The sequence below is a fragment of the Babylonia areolata genome, chromosome 4, assembly GCF_041734735.1.
Source record: "Babylonia areolata isolate BAREFJ2019XMU chromosome 4, ASM4173473v1, whole genome shotgun sequence".
NCBI lineage: Eukaryota > Metazoa > Mollusca > Gastropoda > Neogastropoda > Buccinidae > Babylonia > Babylonia areolata.
Window position 1 is genome coordinate 37,422,961 of NC_134879.1, and position 10,000 is coordinate 37,432,960.

At 44.9% G+C, this 10,000-nt stretch overlaps 1 protein-coding gene across 3 annotated transcripts in view; it reads left to right on the forward strand.

The window, feature by feature from the left end:
* The window catches only part of LOC143281136 (uncharacterized), a 404,535-nt gene that overhangs the window by 201,333 nt on the left and 193,202 nt on the right, over positions 1 to 10,000 (forward strand). For all 3 annotated transcript variants that reach the window (XM_076586132.1, XM_076586131.1, XM_076586133.1), the window contains one exon: positions 2,323 to 2,479. The gene's annotated coding sequence lies outside the window, so the exon portion shown is untranslated. The remainder of the gene's footprint in view (positions 1 to 2,322; positions 2,480 to 10,000) is intronic.

The following is a 10,000-nucleotide window of genomic DNA, read 5'->3' on the forward strand; positions in this document are numbered from 1 at the left end:
GAACTGGAACTGAACTGAAATGTTTAATGTCATTAGCTGAAAAGCTCTGGTGACACAGTAGGTACAAATCAGAACAAAATGGTGCAAATAGATGAAATGGAACAGAAAAAAACCCAAAATCCCAGAATTGAAACAACATAAACTAATAAGAGATTTGCGACACTTTGGCACATTGTCATTAGCTTAAAAGTACATGTGACAGGGGGTAATTTGTCTTTTTTTCAGTCGTTCGTCTCCAAGGTTTGGACAGTACACAGAAAATAAAGTACAGATAAATCATATAAAAACCATTTACGCATGTAACATCGATACACATCGTATCAATACGAACACATCAAATAATTACAATGTTGAGATTGACCATCCAAATGTAGCTCTTCCTTTTTTTTTATCTATGCTTTTTTCTCACAGAACCCATACTAATTTTTAAATGACTAATGAGTATTTGGACCGATGATGGACGTTTTCCGTATATTTATTGCCTCATACATATTTTTCAAGCGAAAGTATCATATCTTCATTTTCTGTCATTAGTATGCCGAACAAATCTTTTCTCTGCGCTGGAGCTGTATTGAAAATGGTGCACATTTTTCGTAATTTATCGTATCTTTTGCAGTTAGATATGAAATGATTTTCATCTTCTGGGCTTTCGCCACACTTTGGGCAAGGAGATGTTGCTACGTCTGAATCGAACCATCTTCTGTTGGCATTCAGTCTAAGTGCTCTTCGCAAAGCAGATTTTATGCCATTTATTTGTTTTAATCTTAATATACTTCTCTGTTTGAAATATTGATTTAAATGAATAAAGCCATTTATACCTATCATTGCTCTCTATTTCTCCGTGCCAGTTTTGTTTGTAACATGCTATAAGTCTATCTTAAAATTCCGATACAAAGCCGCTCTCGTGCCCGACTCCTTGAGAGAGATAGAGAAGGGGGGGGGGGTTCGGGGGGGGGTTCAGGGAGAGAGAGAGAGAGAGAGAGAGAGAGAGGGAGGGTGAAAAAACAACAACGGCAACAGATCGAAAGGAAATGAATATTTAAGGCGGTAAATATATAGACACAATATGCCTTTGAAAAACATATTAAAGATATTGTCCTCTGGGCAAAGAGAATTGAAGGTAGAAGATGAAAGAATGAAAGCTTGCAACAACAACAACAACAACAGGAAATTTACCACACACACACACACACACACACACACGCGCGCGCGCGCGCACGCAGACACACACCACACACACACACACACACACTCTCTCTCTCTCTCTCTCTCTCTCTCTCTCTCTCTCTCTCTCTCACTGCACATGTAGCAGTGATTGGAGCTGGAAGTCGTGGATCCTTTGTACGCCTGAGATCCATGTTGTGCTGATAATCCGTGAACTTGATTTTCTGTCATTTAAAAGTGTGTGTGTGTGTCTGAATAGAATAGAATAGAATAGATTTTATTGTCATGAAACCGTAAGGTTTATAAGACACAATTGCAATGGTAAATGAATGAACGAATGAAAAACACACAATTTATCAATCAGTTAATGCGGTAAATTGCAGCAGCATTCATACACAAATTTTCCTAATCTTGTTTGTATATATTCATCATCTGTTAGCATCACCTGACTGGGAATATGTCCTGTGTTATTATTTTCTGTGTCTGTGTGTCTGTGTGTGTCTCTGTGTGTGTCTGTGTGTCTGTGTCTGTGTGTGAGAGTTTGTTTTGTTTCGTTTCTTTCTTGATTTTCTTGAAATATTGCTTTTCTCATTTTTTTTTTTTTTTTTTGTTACTCCTGTGTTTCTGCCCTTGACCACTTTCTTTCTTTCTTTTTTTCTTTCTCTCTTTTCTTGTCTTTCTTTGTCTTCCGATCCTTATATAGGACTTCCTTACTTCCTCTATTTCTATCTATCTGTCTTTCTTTATTCTGTCTTTCTTTATTCTTTCTATCTTTACTCTCTGTCTTTTTCTCTGTCTTTCGTTTCTCTCTCTCTCTCTCTCTCTCTCTCTCTCTCTCTCTCTCTCTCTCTCTCTCTCTCCTTTCCTTCCTGCAGTCTTCATGCACCCTTCCCATACATTCTCTCTCTTTCTTTCTTTTCTGTTTGTCTTTATTCCCATCATTCTTTCGTCTCTTCCTTCCTTTCCCTCTTCAGTCTCAGCTTGCTTCTTCCTCTCTACCGTCCTTCCTCCCTTCCTTCCTTCCTTCCTTTCTTTCTTTCTTTCTCCGTTCATTCATGTGTTCGTTGTTGCTGTTGTTGTTGTTGCTGGGGGTTTTTTTAGGGTTTTTTTTCTTCTCTTTTTCTTTTCTTATTCATTTATTCATAAAATCGTTTTCAGGAGGCGACATCGTCTTGTACCGTGGACACCTTCCGGACAGGCAAAGCATTCCTTTCAGACACGGGCAGTGAATGTGTGTGCACGGCTGTGTGTAAACCCCTACCACCTGGTCCACTTTGGCGGAGTTCGCCATACACCACCTTCCAGCGTCACTTTGGTGAGTCCAGTGGCGGTGGTGGTCATGGAAACGTAATTCATGTTTCTGTCTGTTTCTGTGGTCTGGTTCGGGATGAATGTTTTACTGATGGGGGGGAAGCCGTCTGCCATTTGTGTCAGTGTGGCGTCACAGGGAACTTGCGAATGTACCACGCATTCATGCGTGTGTGCGCGCTCGAGCGCGTGTGTTCCAAGGATGGGGGCGTCAACTGTGGGTGGGTGGGTGTTTTATGAATGTTCAACTGCGCGAATGTATTCTGGCACGTGTTTGTCTGTGTGTATGTGGGAGAAGGGGTGGGTGGTGGTGACGGGGTGTCGGTGGTGGTGGAGGAGGAGGAGGGAACGAAATATAAAGAGAATTGAGCAGTATTTCAATAAACGTGCAATATAAATGTCCATTATTATTATTATCATTAGCAGTGGGCAGGAGAAATACGTCGATCAGCTGATTTCGCGTTTTCTCGCCACCGTTGATAAAGACACAGGGGACTGATCTCCATGAGGTGGTGTGTTTGTATTGGCGTGAGGGTGGAGGAAGCGGTGGAGGAGGTGGGGACTGGATTGTGGTGGAGGAAAGGAGATAGTGATGCCAGACTGGCGAATAGAGAACAACTGTTTGCCCCCACACTGACCGGAGAGAGGGAATTTGTTGTGGGGATGTGTGAGGCACCGATTAATGGACCAGTCTTCATGGTCAGTTGCTGGAACGGCAGTCATCTACATTATTTCCATCCCCTTCACTCCTCTGTGTCACTGACGGAGTGAACGTCAGTGTTTTGGGGGTTTTTTGTTTTGTTTTCGTGTTTGTTTTTTGTTAGATGCCTGTGGTTAACCCTTTCACTGCCAGTCAATTTGGAGTTCAAAATTCCATCGTGCTATAAACACAGAAAGTATGGTATCTAAGACTAGCTGAGGATTCCCCCTGTGATGTGTAGAAAATATGGCCTATCCTACCATCGAACATAAAGAGCAGTAGGTTCATGGATAACAGACCCATGATCTGGTCACCCTTCAGTGACATGGGTCCTCTACCTAGCTGCTGCATAAATGCGAGTTTGGCAGTGAAAGGGTTAATGCTCCCATGCCATGTTTGTTAAAAATTTGGTTGAATGTTTTACAGATCAGTATCAGTTTATATTTATTTTACCATTATATTAATCTGATCATGTGTGTATATATAATAAGTGTGCATGGGTGCTTGCATACGGGCGGGTGTGTGCGTGGCGCGCGTGTATGTGTGTGTTTTAAATGGTGGAAAGTTATCGGACTTGCTTTGCTATGACTGAGTTGAGTGTTATTTTGTTATGTATATGTTGTATGTCAAATTTTACCGTTTTGCTTTTAATTTGTATGTATCACAGACTTCACCAAACTTAATTTCTCTGTGAGATAATAAAGGTATTCTGATTCTGATTCTGATTCTGTCCACGCCTTGTTGTGAACACTGCTCTTTCCGTCATGAGGGGAAAATTATGGATATTGACGCTGGAACATTGTCACAGATAGAGGCGCAGACACATGCAGAGCCTGCTTTGATGAATTCGGTTGTGTACCTTGATTTAAGGGGAGAGAGGGTGGTGAGGGAAAGAGCTTTAGAAAAGAGTGGAGAGGCTCAGTAGATGGTTGTAGATGTCTGTCTCTCTCATCCATGCGTAGGTCTGTTTCGGTGTGACCGATGTGAAAGGGGTGACATTTTGTTGTTCCTTCACACTGGAATCCAGTTTTATTGTCGATCAGCTGGGTAGTTGTGCTGATTGATTGTAGCGGCTTGCTTCTTTGAAGAGTCGCCGTTTGATACGTACTGTGTGCTTCTGTCGGTGTTACTAATACTTCTGTCTTCTTCATCGGTTTGGGATTTGCAAGTGTGCGCACGCACGCGCGCGTATGTGTGTGTGTGTGTGTGTGTGTGTGTGTGTGTGTGTGTAAAGGACGGGCTTCAAAAGGAATTTGGCTCGCCAGCCCGCCACCAGAAGTGAAGGACCCAATACAGACCTGAGGACGTGTCTGTTGTAGAAAGCAGTGATGGTCCACAAGAATTCCGGCAGTTAATGAAGAGGCAGTAACGAAGGAAGTCCCTATAGAATAAGAGTGGTGTAGGGGAGAGAGGAGGGGGTAGGTGGTTGTGGGGCTTGGGGGGGGGGGGGGGGGGGGGGCAGGAAGAAGGTCCTGTGGGATGGAGTGAGTTGTCTGTGTCCAGTTTGATTAATGATCACGTGACCAGTCTGTGCGTTGGGATAGAATTGTGATGACGTTGTTTCTGTTTAGTTACCTGTTCCGTGACTGATTTCTTTTTTCTTTTTTTTTTCGATTTCTTAAAATTATAGCGAAAGATGGTGCCTCGTTCGTTGAGTATTCACGAGTATCGCATGCATGTCTGTCTGCCACTATGTGTCTGAAGGAAATCAACATTTCTTTTTTTTCTCTTTATATTGATTTAAATTTGACGTGAACTGAAACATACAGCTTCAAGAATTTTCGCTTTAACAAGACGCCTTAAACAATGAAAAACAGATGTGGGGTGATCTGGTCCTCTAAGATTATAAACAAAACGTGGAATGAACGAAGTGTGGATGAACTTGCCTCTGTGACGATGTTTTGATTGACCATTTAACACTATTTTGGATTTCTTCAACTGGTATCAAGAACTGACCTCATGCGACTTGTTTGGCTATCAGCAATGTGCTTTTGCTTATATTTGATTTATCCTCAGTTTACCCACCGGGTGCAGTGAACGGGATTCGATCCTGGGATACTCAGATTAAAAGTCCAACACCTGAACCACTGGCCTGTTGCGCGCGTCAGTTATTTAAAAAAAAAAAGGGTGGGTGGGTGGGGGGGTTCCTGCAATTCAAGGAAAAAACGAGTACCGCGTTTTTGGGGAGCCCGGCATAACATGTTATTGTCTTTAGGATCTCTGTCAGTTTTCAGGGACGGTGCTGTTTTCTGACCCATTTTGGAAGAATCTTTGATTTTATTAGTGAAGAGATTGAAAGTCGGGGAGAGACAAGGGGGGGGGGGGAGGGGGGGGGGTATGGGGTGCGTGGGCTGAGGCATCATGTGTCTTCATCTTCCCATGACCGACCGCCTCTTTCTGTCTCCTCGTCTTCTCTTTCTCTCCCATCGTCTGTTGTTTCCAATTGCTTCTCCCTTCTCTTCCATTCTCCTTCCTCCCCCTACCCCACCCCCGCCCCCTTTCTCGTTCGCTCGCTCGCTCTCTCGCTGTCTCCAATTGTGGTCCACGGCCATAGTTCAATGGAACGCTGTCGTTTCGTTTGTTGGTTCCCACTGTCTCTCACTGTCTCTGTCTGTCTGTCTGTCTGTCAGTCTGTCTGGCTGTCTGTGTGTCTGTCTCTGTCTCTGTCTGTCTCTCTCTCTCCCTCAGCCCCCCCCCCCCCCTCTCTCTCTCTCTCTCTCTCTCTTTCCGTCTCTCTCTTGCAGGGAATCCAGGTAATATTAAGTTTACATTGTTTTGAAATGTTCTGTTCAGATCAGACCTTCGAGTCCAAGCTATTCCGCACCCCCCCCCCCCCCCCCCCCCCCACCCCCTCAAATATTATGTATATCTTTGTTTCGATTTTTTTTTTTTATTGAAGACGTCAAATGATGAGGATACTATATGTTGTTTTGTTTCGTATTTCTAAAGCATTAGACCTAAGAGACGCTTCCTACATAATGTTCGCTGCTCATATCTTCAGTTAAAGAGACACACGTGAGTTCTGCTGTTACAGCCTCTTCATACGGGGCTAAGGCCTTCATTTATGGAATCGTTTGAGTCCAGACTTTAGAATCTGTATTTCAATTTCATTATTTTATTTTGTATTCATATATTGTAATTAGGGTGTTTTAGGCAGTGCCTAGTCTTCCATTCGGATTCTACAACCGCTTGTAACTGTAGTGTGTGTGTGTGTGTGTGTGTGTGTGTGTGTGTGTGTGTGTGTGTGTGTTTGTGCGTGTATGTGTGTGTGTGTGTGCGCGCGCGCGCACGTGTCTGTGCGCTGCTGCGCGTGAGCATATGCGCGCGCGCGCGCGTGTGTGTGTTTAAGAGAAGCGACAGTCATGTTAAATGCCATTGCAGACGTCTGCCAGAGCCCAATTAGGAATGCATCATCCCTGTTCCACTGATCCTCTTACGCCCGAACCATCGTGATCGCGTTGCTCCCCTGTCGACACTTTCGCTCCACCATCACCACCTTTTGACATTTTTACCCGCACTGTTCAGTTGCGTCTCCCCTTTCAACCAATAGCAAGGACCGACAGATCAAAGCAGATATCAGGGAAAAAAAGAAAGAAAAACTCCTAACTGGATAGCAAGGGCTCGTAAAGCAATGCAAAGCTGGGCTGCAAGTCCCTCACAGGCTGGTGGTAGTCGGATCATTCATCCCTCAGGGACCAGAAATGACCCCACACGGATCCTCTTCTTGCGTCATCAGTCAGAGAAAAAGAATCGTGCCCTCTTCACAATGATGTCTGCGGTATTAATCATCACAGTCTTGCTCTCTGAGCCATATGTCACAGGAAGGCAGTAATCTATAGAGATCATTATTGATTATAAGCTTGTTTCATTTCCGTCCGTGTTAAGGTCATGGCGCTAAACACAGATGAATCATACGTTTACATCACTCGCATCAGGCAGTGTCACGTCCATCATTGTTATAATGCAAAGACCTCATGAAGGTCAGTGCCTCCCTGGACCAAACCTATGGTATTTCGATGACGAAGCCGCTTGGCGAGCCCAGGGAGTCTTAATTAACTCCCTTCGATAGCGGCGGGATGGGAGATCACTCCCATAACTGTCGTCCTGGGAGGTCACGTGAGTGGTCGTGGAAGCTGGTGGCTGAAAGTCTGGATTAGTGTCACTGTCATCCGTCGTGGAAGCCAGTGAAGCGAATGGGATTGTGTATGAAGGAAAGGGGACTGGACAGGGTCAGAACGACCCTTAGCAAGCGCCGGTAAACTGAGAGGATGTTGACCAATATTCAAATAAGCGAATTGGCTCAACATCCAGTGATGCGGGAAGAAAAATGAAGACACAGAAGTGACGATAACCATCAGGTGATTAGAAGAATACTATGATGTTGAAGAGAGCAGGGTGGGTTTGTTTGCGCGCGCGCGCGCGCGCGCGTGTGTGTGTTGTGACATCAGACACAGTTAAGTACATATGTCTCAATAAAGATTTTAACATGTGTGTGTGTGTGTGTGCGCGCGTGCGCGTGGCTCTCTCTCTCTCTCTCTCTCTCTCTCTCTCTCTCTCTCTCTCTCTTTCTATATATATATATATATATATATATATATATATATATATAATTATATATATCATAAACTTGATGTAAGCTTTTGCAGATCTGATGCATTTTGTCAGATTGACTACTGCGAACATTATAATTTTGGAATTAAGAGAAGCTACTTTAAACGGTTTCACAACCCAGGGAAGGCTGTCGAGATTAGCTTGACTGAAAACACTGTCTGCTCGGGGTGTGTGTGCTGGTGATAGCAGACTAACAAACAGAGAGCCGAGTTCAACACAGAGACTGACTGTGTTGACACGCCAGAGGGGGGAACCAGTGTGAAAGGCGGTGGTCAGATGGTCTGAAACAGACATGAGGACCTACTTTCACTTGTTGAAATCACAGACCCTGAGAATACGTTGACAGCTTGCTTGCTTCTTGAACTCCCGTCTCCGTTTCTGTATCTGTGGATAGTTTGAACCAAATCCCAGCAGTACATGTCCTCTGGCAACACCCGATTCTTTCCAATCAGCACAGAATGCTGGAATCAACACTGTAGTGAGTTCTTCCGACATCCCCAAAGTCACTTCCAGTCCCCGTGGACATTCCGGGTCTGTGTGATCTCTGTTTTGGATCTTGGCAAACGCAGGCAGGATGGGACGATAGCAGTACGTTGACACATGCTTCTGTTGACTGCTCGGCTCAGGGTCCTTCAGAAGCCACAAGGAATCGGATAGACGTGTCTTGGAGATGGTTGCCTCAGCTGTCTTTTGCTGTTTCCATACTTGCTTGCGGGACACAGGCTTGCCCTGAAATGGCTCTTTGTGGTCAGCTGGGCTACAAGTTAAATGTTTTTGTTCAGGACACAGGGCTTTTGGGAACACGTGTTATGGATTTTGTTGTACAATCAGACAATGGGAATGTCAGTCTGAAGCGGTTCCCCGTGAAGGACGAGTTCGTAGTTTGGGTTTACAGTGAAACGCTTTTCCATTTTGGGTTTGGTTGTTGTTGTTGTCTTTTTTAATGGAACAGATCTGGTTCTCATGGCTGCTTTCTCTTTCTAAACCATTGCTGGACTGCGGCGAGTGTCAGTTTGTGGTATGAACAGTCTTTTGGTAACGGCATTGGCACTACGGTTGCAGTAGTTGGAGCGTTACTGCAGTCTACTTCCTGCTGTTGGGATAGCTTTCATGAAACTGGACAGACACTGTTATATCTGCAGACACACGGAGAGAGACAGACAGACAGACAGACAGACAGAAATCAGGGCGCAGAGTACAAAGACAACAGGGCACCAGCAGACAGGAGGAGAGGCCCCTTCAGCCCTTCACAGACACCCTTCAGCCTGCTTACCCCTCTCCACCCTCCGTCCCACCCCCACCTCCACCTCCTGTGCCGTGGACAGGGCCGACCTCAAGGGCCACTCCTGGCTCCACCCACCATCTCTGTCCTCACTGTATCCATCCCGGTTCCACAGATGTAGCGACAGGAATGGAGCGAAACTCTCTGTCAGGCTATTTGAATTCCAGACAAAAGCAGAACAGCTCTGATCAATCGTACATTCAAACTCCAAACAAGAGAAGTGTTGGTTCCGTTCGATCTACGGAGTCAGAGTCTGTTGTGCAACACAATGCCACTTGAGATCGTGATGAAGATTTTCGATGGAAGGAGAGAAACGATTCACTCTGTCTGATATTCAATCTGTGATCAAAGGATTAACGATTCAGTGGATAGGGGAAACTCTTTTCAACTTCATTTAACGATGGGTTGTCGTTTGAAAAGTAATTCAAACTTCTAGCAGTGGCGCAGAAAATGTTCCGGCGGGTGAGAGGGATACATCACGTCCTGTTGCAATGCCGCACTTTCACACATCACCCACTCCATTCCTTAGAGCTGCTCCATCACATAGAGAAGATCCATTCACAGCGGCTGTGTTTCCATGACGTTCATTTGACCAGAACTAAGGAAGTGATCCCACAGAAGAAACAAAAAAGGGGGAAGTACTTTGTTGTTCAGCAGCGGTGATTGTCACCCTTGAGACGGGCCCGCAGCAAAAAAAAAAAACTCGGATTTTACGAAGCTCGCTATGGGAGGTAAGCTGGTCTTGGAGGAAGAGAAGAGTTGTCCTTTTGTGAAATTCAATCTTTGTCTCTCAAGAGTGAATTTTAACAGATGGCGGCCTTGCAAGAGAGGCGGTGTAGGGCCCACCAGATGCCCCCCTCCCCCCCACCCCCTCCTGTCGCGGCCCTTCCCCTGGTGTATTAGTTTTATATCACTATTTCGACAGGACACAGTAC